A 27613-nucleotide genomic window follows, 5' to 3' on the forward strand; every position below is an offset into this window, starting at 1 on the left:
CCAAGCCTGACCCACTCAGTTTACTTGTATTACAGGAAGTGGCGCAAGGGCATAAGATGGATGAATCATCAAGTTGTTTTGTCTACAAGTCTGTATATGTATATATTTGTTGAATGACTTGTAATGTTATCGTTTATGCTTTATGGTCTGTATCGGAACATGACATTCCGATTTTTGGTTATGAAATGAAATTATATTTCTTTATGAAATGTTTAGATAAAAATCTATTTTTATCATGTTTTGTTTTTGGGAACAAATTCCGCAACTCTTTTAAATCAAAAGAATTTACTCTGAAAATGTTTAAAAAGCATAAATGAAACCGGTCTTTTCTGGCCGAGATTTTGGGGATGTCACAGCTGCTTATCAACTTGGAAGACATGGTGGGCACTCGTGCTACCATGAGGCAAGAAATCAAGATTGAACAAGTTCGATCCATATGAGTTAGATTTGTCACCAACATTGTCTTATGATTTTGTTATGACAAATTCACACGGATAGGAACACATACACCATAAAATCTAAGTGTCATAAGGTTTCTCTCCGTTCATGAAAATAATTGTGAGGAAACGCTGCCACTAAGAAAGATTTTAAGGAGATAGCATTTGTGAAAATTACATTCTCATATTCGATTATGATTACGACATCCCTCTTCATAGTTCGAATTGTGAGATTTGGCTATTAGTCTGAACATTTTGGGACTTAGTAACATATGTTCTGAATTAGTTTATACACACATGTGAGCTGTCTAAAGGAAGGTGTATGAGTTTGAGAAGCTTAGATAAAGTCTTATTGAAGCATTTTGTATTAGAAAAGTGAACTTTGGAAGTCAATAAGTATTGATTACTAGAAGTCCATCTGTTTTCTGAATACATGTCAAAGCTAGTGGGAGCATAAATGTTATGCTGGTAAGGATATAATCATCATGTTAGTGGGAGCATGATTATTATGTAAGTATTGAAAGTTAGAAATATTAATTATAGAAAACAAAAGTTTCAATTTGCAAAGTTGCAGGGGTTGAAAGGTTGTTTTGCTATAATTAAGGGAGAGAATATTATACTTCATTTCAAATCTAAAAGCTTAGATTGTGAGATTTTAGTCAAATTTAATCAAATATATATGTGAATGTTATGATGGAATGGTTCAACATAAGGAAATTATATATATGGAAAGGATAATTATGTTCTCAAAATTTGGTTATGATTACGACATCCCTCTTCATAATCAAAATTGTGAGAACATGGCAATTAAAAACATTATAGCAGAGGACTGGTCTAGTATCACGTCTTTATGTAAGACATTATGAATCGTGTCCCATACCTTTGGGTATAGGATCGATTGCATATGCTATAATATTCGACCGTTCTAAATTTCCAAATGCCTAGGTCGTTAAGAGGGAAAAGGACTAGAACCGGATTTGACTAAAATAATTAAACAACTGTCAAGGACGATCTAAGGCTCACTAAGGATTGGTCGATTGTGAGTAGTTGGAAGTATAGTATTGGATGGACCATATCGACATTATTATGAATAGATAATATTCTATTTAGAATGAATTGTCATATGGCAAATATGGAAATGTTTCCATAAACGGGAGTTGGAGATTAGGAATCTATGTAGATTAGAAACTTTTATGCAAGAAGGATGTTCAAAGGAATGTACTTTGAATGTGAGACTTCAAGCACTTTGTAATTTCATTGGTCGAGTCTTGTTAACTTTTGTGTTGTGACTTTACGAAAGGATCGTTGCATAAAATGTTAGAATCTAACATATTCAAATAGTGACAAGAATTTGGCATTCTTATACTTATGATAGGGATAAGGAATTGTGAAATGAGCATCATTGGTAATGTTTTTCAATTGATCTATTTCACAATGTAAGGACCATAGGTAAACATAGTGTGCATGCTTGGGGCATGGGACAACTATTGTTATAATTCAAGTGTTAAGTTGATTATCCGAAACATTATACAATGAATAATGAGTAATCAATATGGTGATTAAATAAAGGTGTTTTATTTACACTCAAAAGTTTTGGAGCCATATAGGATTATGTATTATTATTGTGTTTCACTTTGCATGTTTTGACTTCCAGAATAACTTGGTTATTCAAACCTCCACAGTTGGTCATACGTTGGAAGTAGGTATGAAGCAAGACTGTCATGAATCCATCTATATATTGTCTAAAGTGTTTAGACATCGCACAAGTTTGCTGTAGAGTTCATGAGTCCTTCTGTAATAAGATTAGAGTATTGGATTAAACCCACGCTCACTTGGAATCACTTCATGGATTTTATCACAAGTGATTAGTGAGACGATAATATTATATATTCTTGAAACCAAGACGTGTGAGTTGTTATTTACTAGTCGTTTACACATTGATAATAAGTAAACGCACCAGTAACTTGGTGTTATAAAACTTATTGTTGTGTGTGATTTGATGAGTAAGTGCAAGTGAGCATTTGAGTCGAAGTTTATCCGTTCCTTTTACCCAAAGTTGGATAAAAGCGATATATGTGGGCCCCTCGATGATTTAGTGATGGCACCCAAAAGCGCTTGGCCAAGCCGGGACTGATTTGATTTGTTCAATTAGTCAATCGTCATATATCGGAAATCGGGAAACAGAACATAGACAGAGAGAATGATTAAAATCCATGTCTCGTGTCTATACGATATCTTGAGAATGGAGGAATATATGATCCCTTATCTAAAGGACGCGTATCTGATAAGATCAGAGTTGACAGCGGCTTTTGAAAGCTACGATTGCTAATCAGGTTCTGAAGTCGTATCTGCAAAATAGTTATTAGACTTATCCAAGTGGGAGACTGTTGGATTAGGTGTCTAAGCCCATAACTATTTTGTTATGTACTTCACCCGATTATGAGCATGGTCCTTTTGGGTTACCTTCACCATAGCAACTTGTAGGATGAATTATGAAGAAGGAGGATTAATTATGATTTATTAATATATTATGAGAATAATATATTAAAGGAGAAATCATATTGTTTAATTAATATTAGTCAAGAATTAATTAAGAATTAATTTTGTGGCTAAAAGAGATTAATTAAACTTAGGGGACTGTTATGCAAATCATTGATAGTTGCATAATTGGGCTAATGGACTCCATAGAAGTTGGAGTGAATGAAATCTATGGGGAAGCCCATAAGAATTCGTCCAAGGCCTCTAAGGAGGGAGTCCATCGACTGCTTAGGGCCTAAGCAGTCAGGTTAGGGTTTCCTAGTTCAAAACCCTAATAGCCTAACTATATAAGGACCCCCTAAGGCCCTAAAAACGTGGTGAAGTGATCCCTAAGGGTTATTGGACGTTTTTGTGCCTCTCCTCTTCCTTCTTCTTCATCCTTATTGCTAGTGGTGTTTGTGACTCCATTAGAGGTGCAACATTTGAGGCACTAAGCTTTCAGAAGTCAATTAAAAGAAGGATTCAGATTGTTATTGCTACATAACAATCAAGGTAAGATCTAAACCCTATTTTATGTCAATATCCATTAGCACATGCTAGATCTAGGGTTTATGAGATTTGGATGATTATTGCATGTTCATTAGACAAACTAGATCCAAAGCTTTAGGGTTTGCATGTACACCATAGAATTGATGTAGTGCTCAAAACCCATCACACGCAACTATGTGTGCATCACCTGTTGAGTGTAGGCTTGACTATTTTTTGCTTCATTTTTTTCACACTTTTGGCTTGCATTTGAAGCCCCTAAAACATGGAAACACTTGATTCTTCATGAAAAACTCGTTAGAATCCCAAAAAAAAGTCTTCAAAATACCTTTATTTGAATTAAAAACACAAAAGCACAATGCTTTCCAAAAATACCCTTCTTTAACGTGTTTAGAAAGACGTCCTCCAAACTTTGCTTCAACACCTCAGGACAACCAAATAGATTATGTAAGGAATTTGCATTGAAACCTTTATAGAATGGCTTCAAACGGTGCCTATTGATCTTGAAGATTTTTCTCGTTTCTTCACTATGAATTTCCACTGCTCCATGCTCAAAGATCTTTATCACAAAAAAATGTCTAATCCATCTTGATCTTAGCTTGCCCGAAAATATGTTCAATCTTGAATGGTCGAGCAAGACTTTGTCTCCCGATTCAAAATGCTTCCGGGTGATGGATTTAACGTGAAAGGCCTTCGTTTTCTCTTTATAAATTATTGTGTACTCATAGGAATCATTTCGCAATTATTCCAACTCTTGAAGTTGAAGCTTCCTATGTCTTCCCACTTCATTAGTGTTAAAATTGCATTGCTTGACCATCCAAAATGCACGGTGCTTTAATTCAACGCGAAGATGACACGACTTTCTGAAAATCAATCTAAATGGAGACATGCCAATCAGTGTCTTATAAGCGGGTTGGTAAGACCATAAGGCATCATCAAACCTTAAACTTCAATCCTTTCTTGCTGGATTAATCGTTTTCTCAATGATGAACTTGAATTACCGATTTGAAACCTCTTTTTGACCATTCGTTTGTGGGTGATAGGCGGTAGAGACGCGATGGGTCACAATGTACTTCTTCAATAAAGCATCTATCATCTTGTTGCAAAAATGCGTCCCAAGATCACTAATCAAGGCCCTAGGCACACCAACTCTCACAAAGATATTAGATTTTAAAAACTCGATAACTGTTTTGGCATCATCCGATCTTGTGGCATTTGTCTCAACCCATTTAGAAACATAATCAACAGCGAGTAAGATATAAAAGTTTGCCAAATGTGACGGGAAATGGGCCCATAAAATCAATACTCCATACGTCAAGAACTTTGCAAACAAGGACCGGATTTTGTGGCATTTGCTTCTTTTTAGAAAAGTTCCCCCATCCTTTGGCACCGTTCATAACTTTTACAAAACAAGTAGCAATCTTGTGTCATGGTTGGCCAAAACAATCCACATTCAAGAACTTTTCTCAAAGTTCAATTAAGTCCGAAATGTCCCCCATAAGTAAGTTCATGACAAAAATCTAAAATAGATTGATTCTCTTGTTAGGGAACACAACGTCTAATGATTTGATCAGGAAAATGTTTCCACAAATATGGTTCATCTCACACATAGTATTTTTCATCACTTTTCAATTTGTCTTTTTGAGCACGTGTGAATGTGTCGGGATACCTTTTTGTGACCAAAAAGTTAATGATACTAGCATACCAAGGAATCGATTGAGTAAGGGAAAAGAGATGTTCATCCGGAAACTCTTCCTGCAATGGGAGAGGAGTTTCATTTGATATGATTCAACTTAGATGGTCGGCAACAAGGTTTTCACATCCATTATTGTCCCAAATTTCCAAATCAAATTCATGCAATAGTAGAATCCACAAGATGAGTCTTGGCTTTGCATCTTTCTTTTTCATCACACACTTGAGATTCAAATGATCCGAATACATAATGACTTATTTGTGGAATATAAAAAGCCAAAAGAAACCTCTGTGTTTGCTCACTACTCAATATCACGATAGAAAAGAAGAAAAGAAAATATGTATTGTATTGAAAAGTAAAGACAAAACATCTTGTATTATTCATATTAGTCAAGGCTATATATATATATATATATATATATATATATATATAGGCATCATAAAAGTAAAAATCATAAATATCATTCAAATATGTTATCGATTACTATTTGATTTAGGATATTTGAATTAGACATAAAGGCAATAGTAAGTGTTTTTTTCATCGAAATGTAATTTTGAGGATATATAGAAATAGAAAAAGTTGATTTATGATTACACAAGCAATCTATCAACATGTACTTTATTAACACATCCATAAAACTATATAAACATAATAAATACCTATTCTCTTCTCATTGTCATATGAATTGAAATAAATTAAAGAAGATTATAATAGAATTGAATAGATTGTAAACGAATAAAATAGTCATAAATAAACGACGCAACAACAATAGAATCTAATAGCAGCAAAATACCTTCGTATTTTCTCCAAAACAAATTATCCCCATCAAGGGTATGGTGATGACTCCTTGAAAAAACAGTGACAGAAGATGGTAGCGGTTGTGTTGATTTTACTGGTGAGACCTTTGGTGATCCGATGATGGTGAGAACCGGTGGTGCAATGGTAGGGTTATGGGGAAGGGCTTTCAAGCTAAAGAAGTTTGGTGGTGGCTGCAATGGAGAATTTAAGAACGCAAGAACAAGTCGATGTCTTCTTGCTGAGGGTAGGGTTTTAAATCATTAAATTAATTACCTAAACAAAAGGGATTAAGGATTTAATTATTTATTTACCAAAATTAATATTTTAAAACGATTGGTCCACACTAATCCCTACATCCACACAATAATTATTCATCCACATATGAACTTACCTCTATCTCTCTCTCTCTCTCTCTCTCTCTCTCTCTATATATATATATATATATATATATATATACCTTTGTGAAGCATGAAACAAACCATGCTACTCACTCTACCTAAAAACTCATACAACTCCATAAAGTCCGGTCAAAGAAAATACCAGTTCAAATAAAAAACTATTAACTAAAACATATAATATAAAATCATCAATAATTTAGTAATTTTAAATTCCAGCCATGCATGTGAGCTATAACAAACCCATTAAACCCAACAATCACCCCTTTAATCGGTTTGTTCATACTTTTAACTCACAACAGCGTTTAATCACCTTCCTTTCGAACCATCTCGATTCTCGACGTTTCCTTGACATCCGACCTCTACGTCGGTCACATCCAAAGTTCTTCATACCCGACTGTTGTTTGTCATCACACATAACCCGTTTGCACCTAACACTTCTGTAACACAAGATCCTTCTTCCATCGATCAAGAAAACAAAGTAACCCACTTTTCCTGTCTTCTTTCACCTGCAAAACGAAATAAACCCAAACCACTTTCTTTGATGTATCTTTTATAGTTCATTTTCTCACGCATCTCCGGTCAATCTCTCTATTTCCTAGTAACCTACCCATAACCTACCACCGAAAGCACCACCTTATCGGACACCACCAAAAAGAAAAGGAAATCGGAAAAAAAATGATCCAACTGAACCACCTTCTCCGCCATTAACCATTCACGAACACCAGCACTGTCATAAACTCTGTTTACCTTCGACCCACCGGCTGCTTCACCTGCAAACCCCGTCGATAACAGCTGCTACAACCTGCCATGATCAACCCACTACCGACGATCCAACACCCTCTTCACCGGAACACACCACAACCGCTATCCGCTGAACCTTCTTTAACTGATACCATCGTTAATATTATCTTTCTCTATGACAACCCCAAACTTTTCCGACCTAACCTGTTCCATTGAGAGTCCTCTTCCACCAATCAAGAAAACCAAGCTCCTGCTTCTTCTTTCTTCTTTTATCAGTTGTGAGCAAGTCAAATCAAAGCCCACCTGTTCTAATTTCTTTCCGCTTCTCATCCCTGCTTTTGGTTAGGCACTCTTTAACTCGGAACAAAGATCATTAAGGATGAAGATGCACCTTTCTTCTTGCTACACCCCCTTTCAAGAGAACCTAGGAACTCTGATGCCTAATGTAGAATATAAAAAGCCAAAAGAAACCTTTATGTTGCCTTACTACTATCACGATAGAAAAGTAGAAAAGAAAATATGTACTATATTGAAAAGTGATAACAAAACCTCTTGTATTATTCATATCAATAAACGCATTATATATATATATATATATATATATATATATATATATATATGTGTGTGTGTGTGTGTGTGTGTGTATGTGTGTGTGTGTGTGCGCGCGCGCGCGTGCTTGTGTGTGTTCAAATAAAAGCAACAAATAAAGTGAGAACGTAAGGACGATTCTCATCCAATCATTTTATTTAACTAACTCAATAAAAAAATTAAAAGGTTATTTATGATACTTTACATTTCATTAATTATCAAAATTAATTCACACTCCTATTATTATGGAAATAGTTTTAATCATTGACTAATTCTATAAAAAAAGACCACGTTATAAGTTAAAGTTTCGTTCATCCACATGTCAAATCCACCGACAATCACCACCATGTTCTACCATAGACGAGTCGTATTTTGCATTAGATGGGTCGACGGCTGGAGTAGGTCTCAACCCATACATGTTTGCTACCCTTTTTCTGTCTGGATACAACGAGGTAATCCATCGGCAATGCAAACAAATAAATATCTAATTTGTATACATATAGCCATCGGCCATGCAAAGAAATCCATGTCAGGTTGGTTTTCAATTACATTTTTATGTACTTTCATAAATATGTGTTTAAACTCTTTAATTCTTTATTAATATTTGAATTTTTCTTTCAAATTAATATTGTAATTACATTATCAAAATTTAGGTTAATCCATAGGTACACAAATCCAAATTATCTCAATGATTAAAAATGCAACATCCCAAAAACAGTGATAAAAATTTTCAATTTGAAATAAATAGTTTTAAACATCAAGTAGATCTAAATCAATCACAAAGTACAATATCTAAAAATTATAGTGAAAATATCCAGAAAGTGCGGAAATCATGAGGGAGAGAATGTTGTGTCATTACGTCGGGTCCTTTCCTTTTGTACCGGAAGTACCTGAAACCACAAATATAACCATAAGCACAAAGCTTAGTGAACTTCCCCAAAATACCACATACATAATACACATAATATAGCAGCATGTGACTGTGTCAGGTCCGTATCAACCCCCGGGTCCATATCAACCCCAAATGACAACAATAGTTGTGTAGGGTCCGTATTAACCCCAAGTCCATAATGACACCGAGCTAAGATTGGCTCCATACATATATCATGAAGTCACATCATTCATGCTATAAACTAGTATACATTCTACTCATACAATACAGTTGGCCAACCTTGGTGCCTTCGACCCACTAAGGTGGTAAGAGGACTCACCTCTTACTAAAGATAATTGAATCGAACACTCTATCTGCTGTGAACACGGCTCCTGACACTAACATAATCCAATAACGACCCTAATCAATAATTAGGGTTTTAACCCATAAACAATGGTACAAATCATCATTTATCATATTAGAGGCAAAATGCCATTTTACCCTATCCATACATAGTCCAACTAATCACAACCGAAAACCCCTAATGGCCCAAGGCCCAAAAATCAACCCAATGGGCTTTCTGAGAAGAGTATCAATGTGACATCCCTAATTTCACGGCCAGAAAAGACCGATTTGTTTATGCTTTGTTCTTAAAATCAGAGTAATCTTTGAAAGAAAACAGTTGCGAAATTTGTTCCCAAAACAGAATATGATAAGAATTTATCAAAGCATTTCTTTAAAGAAACGTATTTTCATTATTTAACAAAATCTCGGGATGTCATGTTCAATACAGACCAAAAGCATAAACAGAACAATTTGACCTTACAACAGTCATTTATAACTACTGATCTATAATCCAAAATCTCTCGTCAAGTCCACCAACTTATACTCTTGTGCCATTACCTGTAATGCAAAGAAAACTGAGTGGGTCAGGCTTGGGAGCCTGGTGAGCATATAGGGTTTTCAACCCACAATAATATAATTATTATATTCGATCATCAAACAATCAACCCAATTACCCATCCCCATTATCTTCCTTACTCTTAAGGGTCTACCCTAAGAATCATCTATTCGTTCACTCCGTATTAGGCACTAAGACAATAGCTACCAGAGTTCTTTATTTGGCACTAAGACAATAGCTGCCAAGGTTCTTTCGTAAAGCACTAATTCCATAGCTGCTATGGTTCATTCATCGGGTACTAAATCCATAGCTACCAGTGTAGGTACTAAGTCCATAGCTACCAACGTTTATCTAACAGGTACTAAGTCCATAACTATCATCGTCTATCTAACAGTACTAAATCCATAACTACCAGAGTTCGTCTATACGGTACTAAATCCATAGCTACCAAGGTTCATCTATATAGTACTAAATCTATAGCTACCGAGGTTTATCTTTACAGTACTAAATCCATAGCTACCGAGGTTTATCTTTCGTCTCATTCTCAAACTCATCCTTCATCACACACCAACTATTTCGTCTACCCATGTTCTACCCAACATATTCGTAGATATAAAATACATATATAGTTTAACTCATTTAAAACCTATATAAAACTTCAATTCCATGCCCATCTCAAATAGACAAATAATATATAAACACATAGCACGTATTTCATAGCAAATACTTTGTATTTATGTTGTTAGAAGAAAGTAACTACACACTCACCCAAACATTTACTTAATACATTCAAACAATACTTATATTATACTCGTGTTTATGAAAGGGACTATACACTCACTTGATCAGAAGATGATCGGACAGCACTACGGCTTGTAGAAGTAGTATTCTTCGGTAGATCTGGAAGATCTTCACAAAAACCGGGCTCCTCGCGGGCAGAGCTTCGGCTCGGGAATTTTACTTCTCGGGATCTTCGGGGCTTTGGGACTTGCTTCGGGTCTCGGGGTTGATACCGGGGTTTCGGGGGGTTAAAATAGGGCTTAGAGGGTGTATCGGGAGTGGGAGAGAAGGAATGGAGCAACCATAATCGGCTGGCCCTTCAAATCTATTTATAGGGAAACATTAGCCCTTGCCACGTCGTGGCACCTTTTCCACGTCGTGGGCTTGGTCGTCACTGCATGCGTCATCGCAAGTCCCCGGAGGTGTCAGAAGACCTGCCACGTCGTGGCACTGCTTGCCACGTCGTGGTATCTGACACAGCTTTGGGTTTCGCGCCCCGAACTTCAGAAATTCATAACTTTCGCATACGAACTCCGTTTTCGACGTTCTTTATATTGACGCGAAGGTGAGATTATGCTCTACAACTCTCGTTAAGACTCCGTCGGCTAATTTTGACTTTATTTTTAATATATTATAAATATATTACTTATATATTATTTTTAGTAGGCCGGGACAGGAAAACTCCGTTCGAAATTCATAACTCCTTCATCTGAACTCCGTTTTCGTCTGTCTTTTTATCGTTGGACTACTATCGATGAGATCTTCGACTCTCGTTTAGATTGTTTCAGTTAAGAATCACTCGATCTCATATTCGAGTATTCGGGCTGCATACCGCTAAGTCGAAACTTCGGAAAATCATAACTTCTTCATACGAAGTCAGATTTGGGTGTTCTTTTTATGCACGCTCTCGGTTTAACGTATTCTACGACTTTCATTTAGATCGCTAAGGCCAAATATCGCTCTAACGTAAATTCACTATTTACGTCGCGCTGTGTCGTGCCGGTTTTGTCGCGAAACTTCGACAGGTCATAACTTCTTCGTTATAACTCGGATTTCGGCGTTCTTTATATATTCGTAAACCTTGTAACATATACTGCATCTTAGTTAAGGTTAATCCTTGTAAATAATCTTCCATCAAAAAGTCATTTTTGATGCTTATCGTCTCTAAATTGACTAGCCCGGATCTACGGGCGTTACAATTATCTCCCCCTTAGGATGATTACGTCCCGGAATCATCAAAGAAAATAGGACTTGTATAATGATTCCATATGCTATCTCTTTATCCTAGGTAATAACCGTAACTTCTATGTTTCCTCGAAAGAGTATTTAACTCTATAGCTTTCTTGACCGCAGACGATGCCCAATCTTGCATCTGCTTATCGTACTATGTTGTACTTTCAATCGTAACCTTCAAGTTACCAAATAAGTCCTTATTGAGAACTCCTTATTCTTCTTAGGATAAATACTTTCCTTTATCTATTGTAACAGACTGATGGGTCGTGCTCTACTAACCTCTCATCACACGATGCGACGCTTAGACTCGGTCTTTTTAAAGTTAAATTCCAGAATGGAATATACCTTCCTTCATATTCTAATGTGATATAATCACATTTCAGCATGTAGCATTTCTACCTGCAAACTTCTTTCAACAACGAGCGCGATACTATCGATCGCATTAATTTCAACCTTCTGACTTAAGTCGGATGTTACATCTAACTTGGTCCTCTAGACCACGTAACATACTCCTCGTAGTCGAACTCAAATTTATATGACCACTAGGGTCGAAATAACAACCATCTCACTAATCATTACCGAAACAAGGGTAATGACATACTCGAATAAAACGAAATCAATCACCAGCTTCTTGGTAACCTTGTGACTTTCCCTGATCCAAGTGTGAGTCATGTGCTTCCGGTAGTATATGCATCTACTACCATTCACACCTACTCATACTCGTCCCAAGTATTGTCCCGCAGTCGACCAAGTCACCATACAAGAAAAATCACACAATCATTCAACACATCAGTTAGCAAAACTAGGGTTTATATTATTTCTTGAAACGGTTACACAAAGGTTCAAGTTCGCCCTATACTATGCCTCTAGTAGGCTACAATTCCTGATACAGACTTTATATATTGATATGAAGTCTTCATCCTTGAATCCTCGCGTTGTTTTCTGCTTCGTCGAGGATCATGTGGAATGCCCTTGGCTTTGGTGGTGCCTCTAGCCTTGCTGCTTCATTTTTCTTTGGGCAGTCTCTAGACATGTGCCCCTTGCCTCCGCATCCGTAGCACACCTTATCATTGTGTGTACAGTTCTTGGAATAGTGGCCGATCCTTCCACATTTGTAACAGGTTACTTCTTCGTTGCATGCTCCAAAGTGCTTCTTCTTGCACTTTTCACACCACTTGGCTCCAAACCTTTGGTCATCCAGGTTAGACCTTGCGAATTTTCCCATATTATCAGGTCTTGAGGATGCTTCAAGCTTCCTTTTTTCTCCAACTTCAGCTTTCTCCAGACCCCGTTCCTTCTGCTGGGTCTCTACATTCTTAGCTGCTCGAACAGCTGTTTTCAGAATGGTTTCCATCTTGACTGTTGGGCCAAAGTCGGCTGGTAGTCCATTCGCACACCTCTCAATCTTGGAGAGTTCAGTTGGCACTAGGTATGGAAATAACTTCATCTTTTCGGTAAATGTAGTAGCATAATCATCAATGCTCATTTTACCTTTCTTTAGGTTCTAGAATTCATTGTTCAGATCAATCAGATCTATCTATGAGCAGTACTACATCTTTAACTGCTCCAGGAATGATTCCCAAGACATCCTTAGTGCTTCCCCTCGAGGCATCATATCTGCCAGTAACTTCCACCAGCTCAAGACTTCGGTCTTCAGTTGTCTAACTGCAAAGACAGTCTTCTGTTTGTTGCTACAGTCGCAACTCTCAAACACCATCTCCATTTCGGAGATCCAGTCCATAATCTCAACAGGCTTTGGGCTTCCAGAAAGACTTGGCGGCTTAGCGCCCAAGAAATTCTTATACACTCGCCCATCCTTGTTGTTTCCACTTTCCGGGTCATTCCTTCGTTCTCCTTGAGTCCCAACTTGACTCACAGCGCAACTATTGTTTCCTTCCTCCGATTGTTCCGGAATCAATTCGGGTTCCTCAATGGGTATGATTGGTTCGTCCCTATTTTCGTGTAACATCTGTCGCATTTCTTCCCTTCGTTTGGCTAACATAGCCCGAATCATGGCTTGCACTCCAGCCATGGTGATCTGTTCTGGTGCAGCAGCTTCAACAACTACTTGTTCAATCACAGGCGGTCGATTCCTATTTTCATCCGCGTTTCCAACGCCACTCCTGGTTCTTACCATTTTGATCTATACACCGAATAAGGTGAAATTAGATCCTCTTTCACGATAGATATTACGATCTTCCATATCACTCCGAAACGTTTACATGCTAGTTCCAATGCCGTAGTCGCACGCTTAGAATCCTAAACACATAAGGTTTCTAGATCCGGTCGGCAACAGACCATAGATCCGAACAAACAACTTCATATATGGAAAACATATAACATTTAGCACATAAAAGCATTTTAGGCATTATTCCTAAAATAAACTAGTGCTTGTGTCAATTTAGGTGTACTACCTAACATATTTTAGACACACTCCTCACGATTATTACTTAGCATTCTAAGTTTAAGTCTAGAAATTTCCTACAATATCCTAGTTCGCTTAAACTAATGCTCTGATACCAACTGTGACATCCCTAATTTCACGGCCAGAAAAGACCGATTTGTTTATGCTTTGTTCTTAAAATCAGAGTAATCTTTGAAAGAAAACAGTTGCGAAATTTGTTCCCAAAACAGAATATGATAAGAATTTATCAAAGCATTTCTTTAAAGAAACGTATTTTCATTATTTAACAAAATCTCGGGATGTCATGTTCAATACAGACCAAAAGCATAAACAGAACAATTTGACCTTACAACAGTCATTTATAACTACTGATCTATAATCCAAAATCTCTCGTCAAGTCCACCAACTTATACTCTTGTGCCATTACCTGTAATGCAAAGAAAACTGAGTGGGTCAGGCTTGGGAGCCTGGTGAGCATATAGGGTTTTCAACCCACAATAATATAATTATTATATTCGATCATCAAACAATCAACCCAATTACCCATCCCCATTATCTTCCTTACTCTTAAGGGTCTACCCTAAGAATCATCTATTCGTTCACTCCGTATTAGGCACTAAGACAATAGCTACCAGAGTTCTTTATTTGGCACTAAGACAATAGCTGCCAAGGTTCTTTCGTAAAGCACTAATTCCATAGCTGCTATGGTTCATTCATCGGGTACTAAATCCATAGCTACCAGTGTAGGTACTAAGTCCATAGCTACCAACGTTTATCTAACAGGTACTAAGTCCATAACTATCATCGTCTATCTAACAGTACTAAATCCATAGCTACCAGAGTTCGTCTATACGGTACTAAATCCATAGCTACCAAGGTTCATCTATATAGTACTAAATCCATAGCTACCGAGGTTTATCTTTACAGTACTAAATCCATAGCTACCGAGGTTTATCTTTCGTCTCATTCTCAAACTCATCCTTCATCACACACCAACTATTTCGTCTACCCATGTTCTACCCAACATATTCGTAGATATAAAATACATATATAGTTTAACTCATTTAAAACCTATATAAAACTTCAATTCCATGCCCATCTCAAATAGACAAATAATATATAAACACATAGCACGTATTTCATAGCAAATACTTTGTATTTATGTTGTTAGAAGAAAGTAACTACACACTCACCCAAACATTTACTTAATACATTCAAACAATACTTATATTATACTCGTGTTTATGAAAGGGACTATACACTCACTTGATCAGAAGATGATCGGACAGCACTACGGCTTGTAGAAGTAGTATTCTTCGGTAGATCTGGAAGATCTTCACAAAAACCGGGCTCCTCGCGGGCAGAGCTTCGGCTCGGGAATTTTACTTCTCGGGATCTTCGGGGCTTTGGGACTTGCTTCGGGTCTCGGGGTTGATACCGGGGCTTCGGGACTTGCTTCGGGTCTCGGGGTTGATACCGGGGTTTCGGGGGGTTAAAATAGGGCTTAGAGGGTGTATCGGGAGTGGGAGAGAAGGAATGGAGCAACCATAATCGGCTGGCCCTTCAAATCTATTTATAGGGTAAAATTAGCCCTTGCCACGTCGTGGCACCTTTTCCACGTCGTGGGCTTGGTCGTCACTGCATGCGTCATCGCAAGTCCCCGGAGGTGTCAGAAGACCTGCCACGTCGTGGCACTGCTTGCCACGTCGTGGTATCTGACACAGCTTTGGGTTTCGCGCCCCGAACTTCAGAAATTCATAACTTTCGCATACGAACTCCGTTTTCGACGTTCTTTATATTGACGCGAAGGTGAGATTATGCTCTACAACTCTCGTTAAGACTCCGTCGGCTAATTTTGACTTTATTTTTAATATATTATAAATATATTACTTATATATTATTTTTAGTAGGCCGGGACAGGAAAACTCCGTTCGAAATTCATAACTCCTTCATCTGAACTCCGTTTTCGTCTGTCTTTTTATCGTTGGACTACTATCGATGAGATCTTCGACTCTCGTTTAGATTGTTTCGGTTAAGAATCACTCGATCTCATATTCGAGTATTCGGGTTGCATACCGCTAAGTCGAAACTTCGGAAAATCATAACTTCTTCATACGAAGTCAGATTTGGGTGTTCTTTTTATGCACGCTCTCGGTTTAACGTATTATACGACTTTCATTTAGATCGCTAAGGCCAAATATCGCTCTAACGTAAATTCAATATTTACGCCGCGCTGTGTCGTGCCGGTTCTGTCGCGAAACTTCGACAGGTAATAACTTCTTCGTTATAACTCGGATTTCGGCGTTCTTTATATATTCGGAAACCTTGTAACATATACTACAACTTAGTTAAGGTTAATCCTTCTAAATAATCTTCCATCAAAAAGTCATTTTTGATGCTTATCGTCTCTAAATTGACTAGCCCGGATCTACGGGCGTTACATTCAAGCTCCAAGCTTGCATTTTTATGATCCTAAACACTCTAAGATGCTTGACAGGACAACTTAAAACTCTAGAGTATTCCAAAAGCTGATGAAGCCATTTTTCTGGGATACTCTGCCAATTCAAAAGCCCGCAGAGTTCTAAATTGTAGAGCTCATGCACTGGAAGAAAGCTTTGATGTCACCTGTGATGATAATTTTTTTCGGAACTCAGGTCCTACCCATGTTACAACAACCATCATGGAGTCCGATGCTCCATTATCTAGGTCTCTAAATCCTCAAATTATCTATGAAGTTGATTTCGTAAGCCTGTTCGGACCAACAAAAACCGCTCTTGATTCGCAATCTTGATCAAGACCGTCCTCATCAACTGAATCTCCGGTTTCTCACAATGTCTCTGGTCCAACCATAACCTTTCCTCCGTTTGATTCAGATCCATTTCAACCTTCTCAGGTTGAGGGGGAGAATAGTCATCCATCCCTTAAATCAAATGTTGATGGATTTCAAGCTACAACAGATCAATTCGATGAATTTGATTCCATTCCGAACAACAACGAGGACGATGCCAACTTCTTCGACTTTCCGAACGATCACAACGTTGATATATCTGGTTCAGAAGTTCGTGGGGAGCATCATCCTCAAATTTAAATTGTTCAGGGGGAGAAACATAACCCTATTATTGATATCAGATCAACCGATGAATAAGCACTTCCGAGATAACACATCTGGACAAGGGATCACCCTCCAACCAAGTCATTGGAAACCTCAACACTAGTGTTCAAACTCGTCTGCTACCAATATTCAAAATGAGTGTCACTTTTTTCGGAATTCATTTCAATGGTTGAACCAAAATCCATTAAGGAGGCCTTAGAACATGTTGAATGGATTACAACCATGCAAGAAGAGTTGGCAGAATTCGACAGAAATCAAATGTGGACTCTCGTTCTTCCTCCTCAGAATCACCCTATTGTTAGCACAAGATGGGTTTTCTGAAACAAACTCGACGATGTTGGAGTCATAATTAGAAACAAAATGAGATTGGTGGCCGAAGGATTTACTCAGATCGAAGGACTCGAATATGACAAGACCTTTGCTCTTGTTGCTCGTCTTGAAGCCATTCAAAATTTTCACGCTTATGCTGCTCATATAGGCTTCAAGGTTTACTAAATGGACGTTAAGAGTGCATTTATAAATGGTGTACTTGACTCTGAAGTATATCTTCAACATCCACCAAGGTTTGTGAATCCTTCATATCCGAACTACTGTTACAAACTCCGAAAAGCTGTTTATGGCCTGAACCAAGCTCCACGCGCCTGACACGAGACCTTCACCGATTTTCTTAAGCCTTCCAGTTTTCAAAGAGGAATTCTTGATCCTACCTTATTCTTAAGATTGAATGTAAACCGCCTCATGTTAGTCCAAATATATGTTTATAACACCATCTTTGGATCCACTGATTCAACGATGGTTGCTGATTTTGCCAAGTTAAATGTTAGTCAATTCCAAATAAGCATGAATCATGAATTAAGTTTCTTCATTAGTCTACAAGTTAAACATACCAACAAAGGAATTTTTATTCATTAAGAAAAGTACATTTCCAAAATTCTGAAAAACTATTTAATGGACATTTGTGTCTCTGCAAAGGTCCCAATGGGTATCGGACACAAGATCTTCTCGGACCCATATGGTGTTGGTGTTGATCAGAAGAAGTATAGGCGAATGATTGGATCGCTACTCTACATTACAACAAGTCATCTGGACATCATGTTCCCCACATGTCTGTGTGCTAGGTTCCAGTTTAATCTGAAGATGTCTAGTCTTCTGGATGTCAAGCAAATTTTCCGATACCTAAAAGGGACAGAGACCCATGGAATCTGGCATCCAACAAATCAAAGTTTCCTTCTTCAAGCATACTCCGACTCAAACTATGAAGGTCTTCAATTGGATAGAAAAATCACATCTGGAGGTTCTCAATTCTTAGGTTGAAGATTGGTTAGTTGGTCATCCAAGAAACAGAATTGTATTGCTCTTTCAACGTCTGAAGCAGAATACATCACTGTTGCAAGCTACACTTCGCAAGTTCTTTGGATTAAATCTCAGCTCCTGGACTATGTCTATCGATTTCCACAAATTCCTATCTATTGTGACTCACAGAGTGCAATTACGATTTCACACAATCCAATTCAACACTCAATTATCAAATACATTGATATTCGGTACCATTTCATTAAACATCATGTTTTAAAAGGCAACATTGAGCTCATCTTTGTTCCATATGACGATAAAAGTACTGATATCTTTAATAAGGCATTAGATGAAACCAAATTTAATAGGTTTCTGAACAAAATGGGAATGATGATGCCTGATCCTCAATTCCTCCAAGAGGTTTGTACTCTATAATGGGAACATTAGAAAGTATAATAGTTCCGAAGTCAAATTACCTTCACCTTGGAACAATTTCTTCTCTGAAAATTTAGGATCACTATATGCATCTTTTTGTCTAACCTCTACTTCCAGTTTTAAGTTTTTTTTTCAGCTTTCCTTGTCACTTGAAGATTTTACCGATATAGTTACATCGGATTACTTAAAATTTCATCATCTCGAAGTACTTGTCCAACAAGCATTTTTCATAAAGATCACCTCGTAATTCCAATCTGAAACGCTAATGTGAGTTTATCACTCATCCATCTTTGAGCTCTGATCCTCCAGCTCTCGGAACTTTTAATCTTTTTGAAACTTGTCCTCTAATATCTTCTTGCATTTTTACCTATGATATTCAATTTGAGAACTGTGTCATCTCGAATTCTATATTATATACTAATGATGTGCTTATCTTCTTTCCAAAGTATCTTATGACATCTCATATCAGGATTCGACTGTTCCGAGATCCTTTCCAATAAAAGAATTTTAAGGTTATCATTAAGCTTTTATTCCTAATTTTTTTTAATTACTTTAAGGGTAATTTTTCTTCATGATTATCTTTAAGTTCTCAATAAATATGATTTGGCACACGTTCCTATAAAGTTGCACGCACAATCAGAACGAAAACGATGGTTTTTCTTTTTTGCACCTACTATGTCTAATCTTTCATGATTAACAGTTGTTTAGGAAGCCATTTTTGGCAATGCATTTAATGCAGCCCATTTTGGAATTCGGGTGTCATCATTTCACTCCTCGACCCGACCCAAAATCACCTACCTATAAAAGTGATTTGAATCCTAATTGTTCCCACCTTTTCCCTTTCTGCTATCACCTTCCTTAGAGCCTTATCTGTACTCTATTCTTTGAGCTCTCAAACTCTGCAACAATGGCGTCTTCCCAAAACGTTCCTCAATTTTCCAAAGCTGCAACAAAGAAAAAAAATCTTCCATGGGTTTCACTTCATCATAATCCACTGAGCCTATCCTTAGGTATATAACCCAACTGTTCTCATTAGATCCCATGGATTATGATGAATCAATCCGCATCATGATCGAGTTCCACTCACCAATATCCCCAACCCTAAACTTCCTCTTCACATTCTTCATAAAGCCTTTGAACAGATCAAGATCAAAAACGACGTGCTTGAAGTTAAGATCGAGGACGACGAAATCGTTCCTCTACACAAGAACACTTTCCTGATAGCAATCGACATTCCAGAAAACCCCAAGGCTTTCGTTTTTAAGAACCCACGTCTGAAGAGTTTCAGATGTTTCTCAAAGAAATTGGGTATAATGGTGAATTCAAGGCTAAGGAGTTTAAGAAAGTCTGATGTTCCTGGTCTTTGGATTGTTCTGATGCACCTAATCCTTCGAGGATTGTTTGGCAAGAATGGCAGCACGGACAAAATGAGCAAGGATTAGTTATACGTCGTATACGAAATCTATTTCGGAAGAAGCAACACAGTTGATTTGACCGAGGTGCTATGGCAGGACTTTTGGAAGTTTGCCATCAAGAGGAAGCCAAACGAAATCTGGAGTTCGATATTCTGGGCTCTGATGCTTAAATAGTTGTACAATGAAAGATTGGAAGCCATTCCTCTCAATTTCGTTCTCAAAGAGCTATATTGTTCTTTTAAGGCTATTAAAACTTATAGGTTTCCAAACCAATCGGCCTTCGGACCTATTAGAAGTTCGCCTATTCATATGTTGGCAGATGTTCCATCTGACTCACCTTATCTCAAGCACCATCTTGAGACTTCGGTTGTGTAAGACCTTACACAATCTTCCTCACTCTCAGGTGTTCAACCCTCGGATGTCAACAAATCCACTTCTTCCTCTGGTGGATGAAAGAAACAAATGAAAAGCATAAGAGATCCCCTTCCAAAATTCGAAAAAAAAAAGAGAACTAAGGCCGGTGAACCCTCTCAAAAGGTTTCACAGATTGGCATTCAATATGACTTTGGATCTCTGTCTACCCCTCCCATCCACTATTTCGAAGTACCCTTCGGAGTTTCAATTACACAGGCATACACTCATGGGGTTTATGCACATAATCCATCCCCATCTTCCCGAAAAGATGGTACAGGTGTTGAAAATAGTTCCTTGGAGCCCCCTGGGACACACTTATGAGTCAACTAGGAAATCCCTCTTGCTTCTACACATGCACAATCAGGGGACCCTGCCTCTAAATCCAAGGTTTCCGAGGCTGGAGTAGTCCCTCCTACCTCAGCAACCACAACCGGTCAGATGCCTGTCACGTGTAAAGGACGAACAGGTATTTTTGCTTCTGTCTGGGATAACTTTGTTGACAAGACTCACTCTCATCATCAAGATCTTGATAGGGCACATGTAGAATACACGCTGATCTCAATGTGTCAACATGCCATCCAAAGCAGCATCCCCTTAACTTTTCCTTCTAATGTGGAAACAGATCAGGCCTTCCAGCCCATTCTTGAAATTCATAAGGCGACTACGACAAAAGATGTTCCTGATACCAAAATTGTTTCAGATGATCCTCTTCCTACATTCACAAGTGAAGATGCTCACAAGCCTCCCTCCGACGATGAACATTCAAATGATGTCATGTTCGATGATGACAGCACAACCGTTGGCGCTATTCTGATCCTCACCCCTTTCAAGACGTTATAGAAGCCTTCCTCCTCGAAACCATCTTAACATTTCAGTTTTTTTTCTTCCTAGAAAGAAGAAGAAGAAGAATAAATAAATGTTGATGCCAACACTCAAGGCAATCAAGGCAATGAATATCAAACCAATCCAGCTGATAATACCAAGCCTTCCGAACCACAAGATGATGATAATGGTGATGGTGATGATAAAAGTCTGAGAGTTCTACCTCAGACACAAGATCTACGGATGAAAACATTGCTGATCCTTTTGCCCTGTTAGAACTTCGAGACAACGTTGGTGCTGCTATTTCCAAGGTTGAATCCCTCGACAAGACTGTTTCACAACTTGATTCCAAGATCGATCAGAAGGTTACCATCCTCGTCTCCAAGCTTTAACTTATTCTCAAATCTCTTCCTGAGATCAAAGATGTCGACCCCTCCGAACTCGATCCAGCAAATCAACTCGACCAACTCATCTCTCACAGGTTCAAACACACTCTTGAAGAAGTTGAACAAAAATACAACGACAACCTCGATGGCCATATCTCTACCACTACCACTATGCTCAAGATTCATGACGACGTGATCAAGGCTACTAGCGAATTGATCAAATAGACTCATGTTCGTCACAAAAAGCAAATCCAAAGGCTGGAGAAGGAAATTCGAAAAAAGGATAAGATCAATTTGATTATGCAACAGGTCCTCATCAAGTTGATCCGAGCATGCTGGAATATTGTTGATGTTCCGAATTTTTGGATTAGGTGTCTAATCCCATAACTATAATTGGTATGTACTTGACCCGAGAGTAGCATGGTCCATTCGGGTTGCCTTCACCAAAGCAATTTGATATGATGGACTTTTGAGAAGAGGTTATTTATGATTTATTAATATATTACAAGTATAATATATTAACTGAGAAATCATATTATTTAATTAGTATTGATCAAGAATTAATTTGGAATTAATTTAGTGATCAAAAGAGAATAATTAAATTAATGGGGCTGATTATGTAAATCAGTGATATATATTGTTTGGGCTATTGATCCATGATGGGCTAAGTTTATGTAAGTATCCATGAAGAGTTAGCCCACATGAAATATGGATCATAACCAAAGTGTATGGATCAGGGTTTACCCATGACCCTTGGATACCTACACTATATACATGACACCCTATAGCCTAAAATTGGTTACTAGTATGTTCTTAGATATCATAGAACCGATTTTGAGTGCTAGTATACTCTCTCTCAAGTTCTCCATTGTTCATGGTGTTTGTGAACCATCTGAGGCATCACATTTGAGGTGCTAAGTTCTTAAAGGCCAAACACAACAAGCAACAACAAGAGGTAATTCTATAACTCATTTTATGTTGTTTATGTCAATTGTTTGCTAGTTGTAGGCTTCATGATTTGGAAAAAATATTGCATGTATAATTAAAGAAAACATAGATCCAAAGCATTTAAGGTTGTATGTGCACCATAGGATGTTGTAGTATACAAAACCCAACAGTGGTATCAGAGCCATGGGTTGTTTTCTATTATATTTGATTCTTGGTTATTTTTCAAAGCTGAAAAAATCGATTTTTTGGACTCTGACTGATGAACTCGCCGAGTCCACTAACTAACTCGATGAGTCCACTCAGTAAAAGGTCAACTCGACGATTCCAGTTCATGTACTCGTCGAGTAGATGCTTCTGGTTGCAGAATTTCGAGTTTTGGCAACAATTGAACTAGGATCATTACCACAAACTGTTTTGTAATCATAAAAGATGTATTTTCTGATTTGGTAATGATGATCCTCATCCAATTAAAGGACACTTGTCAAATTTTAAGATAATAAGATAATTATTTGTATTATTTGATATGAATTGCCTTGCTATATGAGTTAATTTAGATCATGAAAAATTATATGATAATTTTGCTTGGTAAAATTGATCTTAAATGTTTTAAAAGTCTTCCATAACTTGTCCTAAAGTTATGGAACATGAAAAGTTTTTCATAAAAACCACATTAAGACTCATAAGTTTTCATAAGTTATGGAAACCAAAAGTTTTTTAAGAGTTACAAAACTTGCCCTCAAGTTTTGGTATTTGAAAAGTTTCAAATTAAGAAACTCTTGTAATTAAAAGGTGTAACTCTTAGGTTCATAAATTAAAAAATTAATTAAATAGTTTTTAATTTTGAATTTTTATTTAGAACCTTGATGTTTTTGAATAGTTCAAAGTACACCATATAGACTTTATTAAATTAATTAAAGTGTTTAATTAAAAGAGATTAATAAATCCATAATGACATGGTTTAAGTTTAATTAAATTAAGAGTATAGTTTATTAATAGATTAAACCATCAAGTATTTTAAATGTGTAAAATACACCCTTATACTATTATAATATTAAAAGTTTAATAATTATATATGTATAAGTAAAAAGTCAGTCTTACCATTCGTAGGCCTCATTCACAAAGCCAATCTATAAGGGGGGGGGGGGGTATAAGGATACTGCCTATAAAATGGTGGTTTAATGGGTGTCCACTCTCACACACCACTTCCTAGATTGGTGGAGGGTCGTTAGCCGAACGGGTAGGATAGGACATTAATTCTCATTAAAAGTATAATGAATATTTTAAGTAACTAAATGTCTTACAAATTCTCAATCTTAGTTACTTAGGAAAAATTTGAATTTGATGCTAATCCATGAAATTGCACTTTGCACCTTGCCAAGCCGTTAGTGGAGTGTGTGTGGTTAATCGACACACTAACTTGGGCTAACAAGGATGGAAAAGGGTAGCTCGATGTTTGTCATATATCAATGGAGCGTGTGTGGTTAACCGGCACATTGATTAGGTGATAAATGACATCGAGAGTACCAAGCTAATTTGCATGGTTATTCACACCTTGTTTGTGATCATCGGCATCCCAGTCACAAACTTGAAGGTCATAATCGAGATTAAACATGCCATTGAAAAGTTCAATGAATCTTAAAAGATCTAGGAATTTCAATTCATTTAAAACCTAAAGTTTATTTTCGTTTTTCATGGTGGAAATTGGTAAATCGGCATTTACTTACCTTCAAATATTTTGCAATTGGATTACGGCATCCCTCTTCCGAATTGTAAAATATTGTGTTGGGTCCTAGCCTTAATATTTCATTTGGGTGTTATATTAAGGACTTAAATCAACTAACTTGAATTTCTCCCTTGTAGATGTCTGGTTCAGACAACTATGGTCTACCCAAATCTTTTGGAATATGCTTTCCTCTTGAAGATGATGTTCCACGATTGGATCGTGGAAATGGAAATCATGCTTCACTTCCTCCACCTCCTCCAATAATTCTCCCTAACCCACAAGTTCGAAGACTTGAAAAGTTCAAGGTCACTTAAACCCTATTGGCTAGCAAACACCAAGATGGAAGGTCTGTGTGTGAACATGTCTTGGGGATGAAGTCACTGACAGGCTGGGAATGTTAGGAGTCGATGTCTCAAGGAAGCTGGCTGTTGAATGTGTTCTACAGTCAGTCCCTGAGTCGTATAGCGAGTTAATTAAGGACTAATGTATGACAGATCACGACATGACCCTCATTAATCTGACATATTTACTTGTTGTTGCTGGATCAGCAATGATTTGGCACACTGGTAAAGCAAACTTGATTGGAAGATCTACTCCCCAAACTTCCATGGACATTGATAATGGCAACATTGGAAGTACATAAAAGCTTTCTCTTCCCAATGGAAAGGGATCGGCCATAGTCAAGTCATTTGACCAAATGGTAAAGAGAAAGGCTAAGTCTGACATAGTCCCGTGTACCATTCTCAAAGAGTCCATATTTTTCTATTGCCATGAGAATGGGCATTGGTTGCGAAGCTTCCATATTTACCTCAAAGATCATAAGGATGGTAAATTCAAAAAGTTTGACTCTGCTTCAGGTAAGTCCATTATCTAACTCTATTAAGTTCCGATTTGGAGATTCTTAATACATGATGTAATTAAATTACATTTTGATGTTTTTTAGGATCAAAGAAAAGAAAGGAAGCTTAAAGGAAGAGTAAGCTAATTCTGATCGTGAAGAGATGGATTTCGATCGCATGGTTCGATTATCAGAATTTTGAGCAGCTGCTTAAGAGCTATGATAGATTGCTTAGGAATAGATAACAACATAGTTTTCATATGTATTTGCATTGTAAGGACAAATTTTTCCGCAATTTTATACTGAGAGGGCGATGTTTTACCTGGAGTTTGCTTCCGAGCAGGCTCATATGACACGTTATCTGAGAATGCTCAAGACTGACATCCGTCAGTTTGTTGCCACCCAACGTTGTGATACACTGCTGGAGTTGCAGGAGGCCGCTAGGCGGTGTGAGCTTGAGATCGAGTTACAATTACAGGAGCAGAGGCAAGCCCCGGCGTAGTCACAGCCGCGCCAAAGAGGTCTAAGACCGTTGATTCTAGGTCGGGAGGTCAGCATGGCCTCACTTGTTGCAAGTGTGGGAAGGGTCACTCAGGGGTTTGTAGATCTGGTAGTGCATGCCGCAAATGCGTCAAGGAGGGGCACTTTGCGAGGGATTTCCACCAGCCAGCCCTGATATAGGATATCAGGATCTGCTACCACTATCATCAGGTTGGTCACGTGAATAACAACTATCTACAGCTAGCTGCCAGGATGGGGCAGGTTCCATCGCTGGCTACACTGAGGATTACTGACGGGAGACAGGGTAGAGCAAAGCCCCCGAGGGCTCGGGGTCGTGGCTTCCAGCTCACGGCCGAGGAGGCCAGGACAACACCGGATGTGGTTGCTGGTATGTTTCTATCCTTTATCTTACTGATTATATTTTCTTTATGCTTATATGTGTTGTGTCATGTTAGGTACGTTCTTAGTGAACTCCTTACCTGCTTTGGTATTATTCGACAGGGGGCGAGTCGGTCGTTTGTCTCTTGGTCATTCATTAAGGAGTTCGGTTTGCCAGTAGGAGAGCTAGAGTGTCCATTGTGAGTCTTTATCGCCAACGAACACGGGATTTCCGCTTCTTCAGTCTATCGGGGTTGCGTGTTGGAGATCTTCGGGGTATCTTTCCCGATAGACTTGATTCCGATTCCCATGAGGGATGTATGTGTGATTGTAGGTATGGACTGGCTTAGTCGCATCGTTGTCATGATCAACTATAAGGGTCAGTGGGTGGTAGTTCGAACCCTAAGTGGGAGGGAACTGGTAATCTTCGGCGAGGGTACCAGGTTGGGTCCATGGTTCTGTTCAGCCGCCAGGGCTCGACAGTATATTCAGCATGAGTGTGCGGGCTATCTAGCATATGTTGTGGATACGCAGGTCAAGGATCAGACCTCGGTTTCAGAGGTTCTAGTATTCAGGGAGTTTGCTGATGTGTTCCCGGAGGAGTTGCCTGGAGTGCCTCCGGAGAGGCATGTCGATTTTAGGATCGACCTAGTGCCAGTTGCGGCCCCTATCGCCAAGGCGCCGTACTGATTGGCACCACCAGAGATGTAGGAGCTGACATCACAACTGCAGGAACTGATGGGGCAAGTAGTTCATTCGTCCGAGCAGTTCTCCGTGGGGAGCACCGATCCTCTTCGTCAGGAAGAAGGATGGTTCACACCGGATGTGCATCGACTACCGAGAGTTGAACAAGTTGAAGGTGAAGAACCATTATCCACTCCCGAGGATAGATAATCTTTTCGATCAGTTGCAGGGAGCATCTTGGTTCTCCAAGATAGACCCGAGGTCCGGGTACCATCAGGTCAGGATTAGGGAGGAGTACATGGAGAAGACCGCGTTCCGGACTCGTTACGGACATTACGAGTTCGTGGTGATGCCGTTTGGGCTCACCAACGCACCGTCAGTGTTTATGGACCTGCTGAATCGAGTCTGCAGACCGATGCTCGACCGGTCGGTCATCGTGTTCATAGATGATATCTTGGTGTAATCCAAGACCAGGGAGCAGCACGAGGAGCATCTTCGGGAGCTATTGGGAGTCTTGAGGCGAGAACGACTTTATGCCAAGTTCTCAAAGTGCAAGTTTTGGTTACGATAAGTTCAGTTCCTTGGGCATCTCATTAACTAGGAAGGGGTTTTGGTCAATCCGGCCAAGATCTAGGAGGTTATGTAGTAGGAGGTTTCGAAATCTCCCTCGGATATCAGGAGCTTCTTGGGATTGGCAAGGTAATACGAGAGATTCATATAGGATTTCTCCAAGATTGTAGTACCCCTCACTCATCTGACGAGGAAGGGGGTGGATTTCCGTTGGGGCCCTAAGCAG

Source organism: Lactuca virosa, chromosome 4, assembly GCF_052849685.1.
Source record: "Lactuca virosa cultivar CGN04683 chromosome 4, Lactuca_virosa_CGN04683_v6, whole genome shotgun sequence".
Lineage (NCBI taxonomy): Eukaryota > Viridiplantae > Streptophyta > Magnoliopsida > Asterales > Asteraceae > Lactuca > Lactuca virosa.